Raw genomic sequence first — 10,507 nt, 5'->3', positions numbered from 1 at the left:
GGAAACGGCGTCATTGTTCACCAGATCATAAATGCAATGGCTTCACCATTATTCATTTGTGTGATTTCTGTTCAAATAAAGCAGCCATAAAGTAACAAGCCAACGATCCAAACACACAGACGTTGTGTCACATGGAGCCATAAATACACATCTTGTCCCGGTAGTTTGATTTTCTATTATTTGGTTCCACTGAATAACTGTCGCTGGGCCTTTTAATGTTTTATTTACATTCCAGCCGTCGTTTGAATTGCGTTAATTAGTCCTCCCCGTCACCGCGTGGCCTTTCGCTCCGTGCCGCTGCCCTCCTGCCACAACGCACGCATGTCAGGTGGAGGGAGACTCCCAATTACCGACTGGTTTCTTTTAACTATTAACCTGCTCTCCAGTCTGTTTGCAGTGCATGCTGGGATAGGCTTCAGCTCCAGAGACACGTGCCGGACAAATGTCCCTGCACTCGATCGCTCTGCGTCGCCATCGTGGCAAAACATCTTTCTCCTCATCCGTTCCTATTGGCAGATGCCCTCCACACATCGGCACGAAGCTCAAAGCTCCAATGAGGAATACAGATGTGACTGAAATACGTCCTCGTCTGCCTTTCCTATGCGCTTTATGAAAATATTAGTTCACATCGAGCTCGTTCTCAGGTTCTTTGGCCGCCAGCACAGAGCCGGCGAGGCCTGACGGACAGACGGAGAAGACGGACGGCTCCATCCATATTCATCCTCTTCCCGGGCTCTCATGTTAACATCTGTCTGTCAGCCAGTGCAGCGTGAGTCAGTGAGTCAATGAAAAAGGTGTCAAAGAGAAAGAAAAAGGGCGGTTTGAACAACCAAACATGAGCAGCCAGTCCAACGGAGTCACTGGAGGAGATGAATGGAGGAATGTTAGTAGCTCAGGTGTCAAAATGGTCTGACGGGTGGACGGCAGCAGGGAGGAAACGGCGGCGGATTAACAACTGGTCTGCTGAACGGAACAATGTGCGACAGCTCTCTTTTCCTCTCACTTTTCTTTATACACATGGAGTGTATATTTTTGCTCAAGAAGCTTTTTTTGTTATCTCACGTGTCAGCAAGCGGGTCGTGTTGCATCACGATGGACGGGTGGCCGCCGGGCGCCAGCAAAGATGCTTTTTACATTTTTCGTGGGAGGAAAATAAATCTATGCAAATTGGTAAAAAAATGGCCAAAGGCCGCTGCTCGATACGTCACATGGGCCATGCAGAGTGTGTGACCTCACAGGTCCTCGGAGCCCGTGTGAGCAAAGCTCAGCGTGATGCTGGTGGTAACGGGACACATTGTGCCTTTGCTGCCTTTACTTTGAATGGGTCGAGCAAAGGATGACTCAGAACCGTTTGGATGAGCAGTTAATGCACAACTGCAGACGATAATCTGAATTTGACTGCATAACGCATGCCGTGCAGCAAAGCAGAGCATGAGTTTGAATTCCGGTGAAGGAGACGAAACGTTTTTCTGAAAATACCAAACATGTCAGGCGGAACTTTTTGGTGAATGTGTTTAACATGATTCAGAGGACATGTGGAATATTTCCATTTCATGCCGTTGCACAAGCATAAAAACACGTGGTCCCGGGTTTGAATATTTCAAAGTAAAATGCGGCATGTTTATTCTCATTCTCTCGGTGCTTCACATGAGGCCTTTCGAAGCAAAAATAGAACAGAATACACAGTAATTCTGTTCTTCTAATATTCTTCCCGCCTCGTTTACGCCAAAACATTCATCAAAAGCAAAATGCAGCAAAGGAGAATGAAACGACTGATGGTGCCTGTGTATTTTATTATTTACCGGTTAGCTGTGTGGAAATACTACTTGCTCCTCTTTGAGAATTATTAGTGAGCTACTGAAGCGTTCGACGTGAGAGGACGAGGAAGCAGAGCGGCAGGAGGGCTTTAGTTTGCACTCGTTACATTCATTCTGTCCTTTCAAAACCAAAAACATCAGCAACAAAACTACTCGGAAATAAGATTGTTGCTTGCGTTAAATTTACTAGCGAAGTCTCCTTGCTGAAGCACACAAGCGGACAGCGGGAAGATCGGCCACCTCCTTTCCCGCCTGTTCACTCTTCACATGAAACCACTTTCAAGAGCTACCGCCGAACTACGACGCAGCGTTTTTTAACGGGATATCCGGGGCACCGGCCGCGCGTGAGGGAGAAGTTGTGCGAGCGCGACGTTGGTTTGTGTTGACGAGGCTGCGGAAAACGGCAGATTGCCGCCGGTGGGAAGCGGCCGCCCAGTTGAGGGATTTCCATTAATCACATTCCCAGTGGTGCGTCTACGTGCGGCCGAACCTCTCTCACCTTGACCTTTAGGAAGCGCACACTCAGGGAAGCAGAGGGGAGATGAATCACGCATAAGCTTTACTACGCTGGTTTGTGTAGTCAAAACGTGATATCGTTATTTTCACAAATGCTGCAAATGAAAACGATTTAGCTAAACGCTGTCTTGTCACCTGCAAACCCACAGTGGGAAATCTCTGTCGGCCTTTGTCCAACAAACCCCCAAAGGAACACGTTTTTGAGTGCTAAAAATAGCTTGAATTCGATAAATCCTTGCGTGAGCAGAGCCAGCGGCCACGGTTCGAACCGGCAGGTCACACGGCTGTATGGATCGACGCTTGTTGGAAAGGATCCGATGGATGACCTTTGTTGGGTATCGACTCAGACCCTCCGGGTCAGTATTCCGACATTGACGTGGCTGCAGAAGAAGTAATTAATGTAAAGCTTTGGGCCTTTTAAAGCAAATTGTTCCAAAATCTGTTATTAAAACCATAATCAAACCATTGAGTGCTTCTCAGAGGATCCTTTACTGTCCGTTCGTGGAAAAGATCTCGACAACAAATGTTGTTACTTTGTACTATGTTACTTTGCCCTGATGTCTTTAAAACAATCTACTTGAATTGAATCATCACCTTTACTTTGCTGTCAGACAGTCGTGTGAGTTACTTTCACAGTTCCCGACTTGTAAAATATATTTTTTAGCTGCGTTGAATATATCACCAATAACATTGTTCCCACCGAGGAGAATAGTCTGATGTCACAGCCATCTTCTCACACTTCAAACACGTGTGATCGGATTTGCAAAGAAGAACTAACACGGCGAAGCCGAATTCCACAGTTTCAACGACAAATCCATCCCGCCGAATTCAGTCCTTCCAAAAGCATTTCCCAAAAGGTCAAAATGCACGGAATGGATCAGCGTGTTTATGAGGCAGAGGAAATCTTTAGCATGGACCTTTAACTACACAGCATTACCCGCAGGCCCGGTGCGTCCTGTATTGACAGAGAAAGCTCCGTCCAAGACCCCTTCGTCCAACCAGGAAGGTTCTCGCTGAAGATTAATGAGCCTCACCTTTAAGGCGGAATGGCTGAGATGGAAACTCGCCCCACTAACGAATTCCAGGTCGAATAAAGGTTCAACTGAGGGGTTTCAACCCCGCATCTCTTTAAAATGTTAATTCCTCGGAGGGGTTTAATTGATCACGACAAGTCAAACCCTCACTGACCGGATCGTGCCGTTGCATGTTTAGGAATGTTACGTGAACGTGAAAAGTGTTCTTTCGGTGTTTAAAAGGTTCACACACGCGCAGATAAAAGGTCATAAACTTCAGCTATTATCAAACTAAGGACTTAATTCTTCGTTTCCGTTTTTTTCAAACAAAAGCTCTATGAAACATGGAAATATGATCCCTCTGTGTTTTGAGAATTCCCATCATTCTACATCAGCAACAAAAGAAATCACCCCCCAATCCTCGCATGTGGCTTTTAATAACCCCGCAAATTACAATTTTAAATCCGTCGCTGCGCGCTGGGGAGCGGAAGCCCCGCAGCACTTGTCAAGCCACATGAAGGCTTTTCTGTTCGGTTTAAAGTCACATTTCCAAGTCCCGCTCTGGAAGTTCCCTTCCCATTCCCCCCCCCCCCGCTACCCCTCCCGACGACTCGCGAGTCTCCTCCTTTAAGGACACAACGCCGTGCGCCCGGCGGTTTGGGGAAACCCGTCCCCTCGGACATTTTGTGACTCCTCTGCCCACTCGGGCCTCCGGGGGAAGCCAAACCGAACTCGGGCGTTTGACCTCTTCACAGAGAGAGAGAGAGAGAGAGAGAGAGAGAGAGAGAGAGAGGTGCACACTCAGAGGTGCTTTCCACCGTGACAGAAGGCCACAGCGGTGAGACGACGTGCCGCCGACCGGCCCGGCAAGAGCGAGACAGAGAGACAGAGAGAGCGAGCGACAGGCCGGTGACAGGCCGGGGCGCACAGGTCTCAGTGAGTCACTGGTACGGGACAGCGGTGACACGCCGTCACTTCAGCACCCGCCCCCCCTCCCCGGGGCCCCCGAGCGCTATTTCAGAGAGGGGGGACTCGTGTGCGGAGGCCGAAGCGTGAGAGAGAGGGCAAAGGGGCGGAGAGCGATCCGTCGACCCCGTGATCCTCGGGTGTTTGGATGACGCAGTGGCAATAGCGTCATCGCGGAAAGACCCAAAGACGGCTCTGAGCGCGGCGCTAGCGAGGGCCCCGAAGAACGTCACCAGCGCGAAGGGCCCCAGTGAGCGCAAAGGTCCCCAGCCGGGACGAGACGTTGTTGCTGAGCACAAAGTGCAGGGAGGGAAAGAGGGCGGGACGGACGGGTCAGAACTTATACACAGACTTATACACGGGAGTCCTGAATACACCGAGTGTCTCTGAGTCTCTCTGAGTGTCTCTGAATGTCTCTGAGTGTCCCATCACCACGTCCTTTTGGGGCTGAGATCTTGACAAACACAAGCAAGAAGGCGCAGACTAACTGTGTTGTCCTGTTGAAAGCGGAATCCACCAAAAAATGCTCAATACATTCTGGGAAGAAAATGAGAAATTGCTGTATTTTTGTCTTGTATTTTGGGGGGAATAGTTACATCAAAGCAAAATGATGTCAAAATGACTAATAATCAGATATAAATCGTATTTGAAACATTGTATTAAAAACATTCTTTGTTTTATTTAATGATAGAGACTGACATAAAATTAGTAGTGCTGAACTGGCCTTTGTTTAGTGCGTTCGGTTTAAGTAATTCATGCAGATAATGACATTAAGTCAGATGGTCCCAGGCAGCTGCTGTTACTTTACTGAACTAATGAACGAGTCGCTTTGTGCTAAATGGTTTACAGAACTAATCAGATGAGACAGACGTCGTGAATAAGATGAACAGGAACTGAACTCCTCGTTACTCCAGATGTTTGCTCCAAATCCTGCTCATTTGAATTTGACAAAGATTTAAGAAATCTCTCTGTGGGAACATCCGGGACTCAAAGAGCTCACGGACGAACTCCTGGCCGTTAATGAAAAGTTGAATTGAAGACCTGCTCTTTCATTCACAGCATTAACATTAGTAAGTATTATATAGATAGTGGTTGTATAGTTTTGGTTTCAGCTTCTTGGTCTGAACTGTTGTCTTTCTCCTGTGTTCTGGTCCGACGTTCAACTGAGGATTAATTGTTGAGCTCATTATGATCCGCTGTCTTCTTTCTTTCTTTGGAACAAAAATATCCTTAAAAATCGCAGAAAGGTGCCATTTGTTGGTCCCCAACAATCTGTCGCGTGGGGAACGTAATGGCCACTCGTACTCCAGAGACCTGAAAGGGGGTAAATGAGGTGGACTCACAAACTGGTGCTGATTAGCTGCACATCCGCGTCTCTTAAAGCTCCGTGGAGACGCACAAGAAGAAGATATTCCAGCAAAGTTACAAAAGGAGCGTTATGGGCGACCTTGATTGACATATGAGGGGGGCGACAGGTGCAGCCCTCAAACAGAAAGCCTGCCTGCGGCTCGTTGGCCAAACTCGGTGGATACGCGATTGATGCTCACGCAGCCGCAGAGGAGGAGCATCCAGGACTCGTCCACGGCGTTTAGATGATGATTACATTAAGTGAAAGGTGAAGCCACACACGCACACACGCAGACACACACATCTCCAACCAACACCTGTGCATTTCTAAGCCCTGCTGAGACGGAGTCGGCTATCTGGTTGTCGCGTCGCCACATTAATGCTTAACTATTTCCTCCATCGGTTGCTGACCTTTGACCCTGCGCTGTTTTGATATAACCACCAATAATTTGCAAATTTATGACGATATTTGCTCTGTCCTGAGTGTTTAAAAATGCATTTTGTATATGTTTTTGTTTGACCCGGGTGGAATTTATGTTGATTTATTGAAATTTTGGCATTTTATTCCGCTTCTTTAAGAATATTTTTGCCGGTTTGGTATTTGGATGACTTCATACGTTCACTGCATTTTAAAAGGGAAATATCGCAATATTGTTTTTGCTGGATTGTTTTCACAACCGCCACTAACTTCTTAATTATTCTTATAGAGGGAATTATAATGAGTATTTCTTCTTCTTTCCAGATCTGTGTCTGAATTGTTTTACATGGAAATATTAGATTCTAAATAAACACATCAAGAGAGTTCATGCAGCATTCTTTACATATTTTAGTGCTTACAAAATAATGCAACTTCTATTGTTTAATTTGATTGCTGTTGAAATAGCAGCTTCCTGCAGCGAGCGATTAGATGATTAGCTTAAAGGAAACACCACATTCCAGCGTGGGATTTCATAATATGTTAAATCATCATGGATCAAAATATGTGGCAGTCAATAAGCAATCTTCTGTGACTCTTCATCCTTCTTCATAATGGACGTGATTCTGTGCTGAACACTGTTTGCTCATCTGAACGCATCATACTAATGTCATGTACACACAGGGGACAGGGGAACTACTACTTTTACTCCTCGTACGTCCTAAATGTCTTAAATGGACATCGAGGCGGTAACCCACGGGCATCCCAGTGGGCAGCGACGAGGACACTGGGGGGGGTGGACGGGGGGGAGGTGGCTGACATTTGAGTCCAGCCACAGGAGGGCCAGATGTGCTGCTTTGATGGAAAAGAGACGTGTCAGCTCGGGACACCAGGCTGACGAGAGACGGCACGTAGGACGGGTGATTTGGCGTGCCGCTGTATCCCCCATCACCCCCCCCACCGCCCCCACCAGAATAGTGGGAGGAAATAAATAAAGCTTTATTGCCTGCCTGCCGTCAATTACGCTGAGGTTTTATGAAAGGCCTCCAGCTTTATTAAAACGCAGAGCACTGACAGGCGTGTAACCTCTGACACATTAATTGAATTTTGACAGACGTGTCGCGGTGAAACGAGAGCCGCGCATGCGGCCCGACGTCGATGAGCTCGGCTGGTTTGATGGCAATAAAGAAGGATATTACTTTATTATACAGCAATGTTTGCTCACATGCCGTGTTTGTTGTATATTCATCAAACAATCTGTGTTTTATATTTAGTAGATGTGGTTTTCGTCGAGAGACAAAAGCTCATCATATAGTTATTATGGACAGATTGTTGGGGAGGAGTTTAGTTGTGTTAAACTTACAGCGTTGGACTTTTCCTTGTCACATCTTTGAGCTCCAGCCGCCATTTTTTAAATCTTTTATTCAAGGTGTCTCATTTCCTCCCGTCTCCGCCCCCCGTGGGGAGAAAGCTGTGAATTAAACCTCTCGTGTCTTTTCTTGGGGGAGAAGCACGATACCAGCGGCCTCGACCACGCTGCCCCCCCGGTCCGGACCTCCCATAGGGCTCCTGGGGAGGAAGGCCGGATAACACCAAATATCCCCCTTTTTAAAAAGCAGATGTTTTTTTGTGAAATTTCGCTTTTCCATTCGGTTTACAGTGGAAACTCTTTTGGTGAATAAAAAATCCTTTGCTGACTGAGAAATGTAAAGATGCTATTAAACCAAACATGTTCATATTGTTCTCTGGATCATTGTACCATCGTGTCAAAAGGCTTAACTTTGATTTCTTTTGTCACAAAATGATGCAAAAGAATGACAAATACACACTTCACTTCACTACATTCTTCACGTCAATCTTCCAACATTAAAAGTCGAGTTAAAAACACGAGCCTCCACCTTGATCAGCGCAGCGATTGTGCTTTCAAGACAATGGAGCAGAATAGCGAATGATTAGAAAAAGATAAAAGCCGCGTGAGTTGATGCAGAGTGGATGCTGATTCCTGGGTCTGAACAAAGTACTTCATGTGGTGGTATTACGTTGATTAGCACGTGTTTGTTTTAAAGACACCTTTGGACAGACGTCACATGTCAGCCGAATGTGCAGATATCACCCAGAAACAGCCGAGGAGAGCTACAGAGTACATTAAAGTAGTTTTGTGTTAATGCCATCAGAAATGAAAGATATGAAAGACTTTTATTGAGTATTACCGAACGATAAAATGCACATATGTTGTTTGACCCATCCAGGTTCAAAGGGTCAACCTCCTCTCCACACTCACGGCCAGTTCTAGATGTCCTCCGGATGCAGACGGAGGCGTTTTCAAAGGCACTTCTGCCCCGGCCTCAACACTCTGCCGTTGTTTTCGCCCGTTGGCTGGAGGCCGGCACCGACCACGTGAAGGATTGGAAACAGAGAGCGAGGGACGTGGGCGGAGGATGCGCTGCAGCTTGGTCTGGTCGGCAGCACAAATGATCGCGAGCTGTGATGTTACCTGGAGCGACCTTTTTCCCCTGCAGGTGGGCGCGGCGGTGGGTCCGCGATCAGATCAGATCAGAACCGCGGGGGGGGGGGGGGGGGGGTTATTTCTGCGAGCCGCCGTCACACACATCAAACAGTCAGGTGTCCCCATCAGGTACGACGGAGCAGCGTGACGCATCGGCTGGAGGAGGAGAGTGACTCAAAGCGCCATTTCTCCTGCGTCTGCCTTGACCCTCTGACCTCTGGGCCTGTTGACTTCCTCCACTGTACGTGTGTGTGTGTGTGTGTGTGTGTGTGTGTGTGTGTGTGTGTGTGTGTGTGTGTGTGTGTGTGAGAACCAGGGGGAGGCGGTTGGGAAAACAAGTGAACGAGTGCATCTGTATTATCCACGCGGCTCTCACACTCGCACCAAAAGCTAATTTACACCTTGTTTACAGTGACCTAGTTGCATAATTAATGAACAAAAAAAAGCAGAGGGAGAGTAAACGGAGCGAAAGAGAAGCAGCTTTTAAACAACCTTCTCTCTCTTCACAATGCAGCATTTATATTACAGGTGAGATTCATGAAGCGAGGCTTTTAAAACAAATACTTATATAATAAACCGTACCTTGACTGGAATACACTCTTAAGTATCTTGTGTGCTTTTGTGTGTCTGACATCAACTAGATTTGAATACATTTAGTCACTATTTGATTGTGTGACAACTCTTTTAAAAGGACTCTTGTCCAAAGTGCAAATTAACGCTCAAATGTTTCACTGCACTCTCATATAACTTTGATCACTAATATCTTTTGAAAAATCTCGATGCCGGGCCGACCTGAGTGTTGCATGTTTTGATGATAGTCGGACTGTAAAAAAGAGTGTGTGTCCTTTGTTGCTCTTTGTGTAACGTGATTGTGTGAGGGGAATCCATCAAGCAAACACTGCAAACATAACGGTGCATGAGATTTAGAAAAAAATTTTTTTTTGCATTACATTAATCTTGCAAAAGAGAGAAAAATAATGTGAATATTATTGAAGGTGTTCCGAAGACACACGCTCTCATTCAAATCTCAGGACATTGTGTTCCCGCAGGCGCAGTGAGGGGAATTTCGTCTTCAGGCAGCAGGAGCCCTGCGAGGAGCTTTCCTCCGCTGCTGTGCCTGTGTGGGGGCGTGTCCCAGCATCTTCTGGCCGGCACATCTGCTACGCTGCAAACGCCAGGCGGGCCCCCGGAAACATCTGGTCGCACCGTTAAGTGGGGAAATATATAAGCGTGCGCTCTCCGGGCCGAGTCTCAGACAAACAAGTCTGAAATAAATGACGTAAGGCTCTAAAGGGAGAATGATTATCGTTTGTTGGAGAGGTGCAGGGGAGGTGGTTTTTATGTAAAAGGGAAGGTGATGATACTTTAAGTGTCGTGAGTTTGACGTCTTGCTCTGAGTCACTCCGAACGAATGAAAACTGAATTAAAAAGCTGCATCTCCTGCCAGATTCCCGTTAATCAAATATGTCAATTCAATATTTCAAGCTGTGCGTACAGTACTGTTAGTGAGCAGCAGCATGTGTACGTTTGAAGCTCCTTTGCATTATTTATGTGCATTTATATATAGTTTATTCTCACTGTCAAATGGAATTAGCTCCAGGGGCCTCCTTCCGTTACAGAGGCCAAAAGATGCTGCACAAGATTTGTTTTGCAAATTAAAACATGTCCACAAACCCCCCACAGTTGCAGATGAAGAGGTTACGTGTATTTCTCCACAGGCTCATTCAGGAGTCGGTTTACGCAACTTCTCTGTCCAGAAATATCATCCTCGACGTCCATTAACATTTCTATGTATGTCGGCGGCAATTCACCTAAATGTTGATCCATCTCAACGGGTATAAAGGGTAAAAAGTAAGTCGTGAGTGAGTGTGACTCGGGTTGCACTCACCCGTTTGGACGCCAGCAGTCTTCACGTGCGGTCGGTGGA

Source organism: Gasterosteus aculeatus, chromosome 21 (assembly GCF_964276395.1).
Source record: "Gasterosteus aculeatus chromosome 21, fGasAcu3.hap1.1, whole genome shotgun sequence".
Lineage (NCBI taxonomy): Eukaryota > Metazoa > Chordata > Actinopteri > Perciformes > Gasterosteidae > Gasterosteus > Gasterosteus aculeatus.
Note: the sequence above shows the minus strand (reverse complement) of the source record.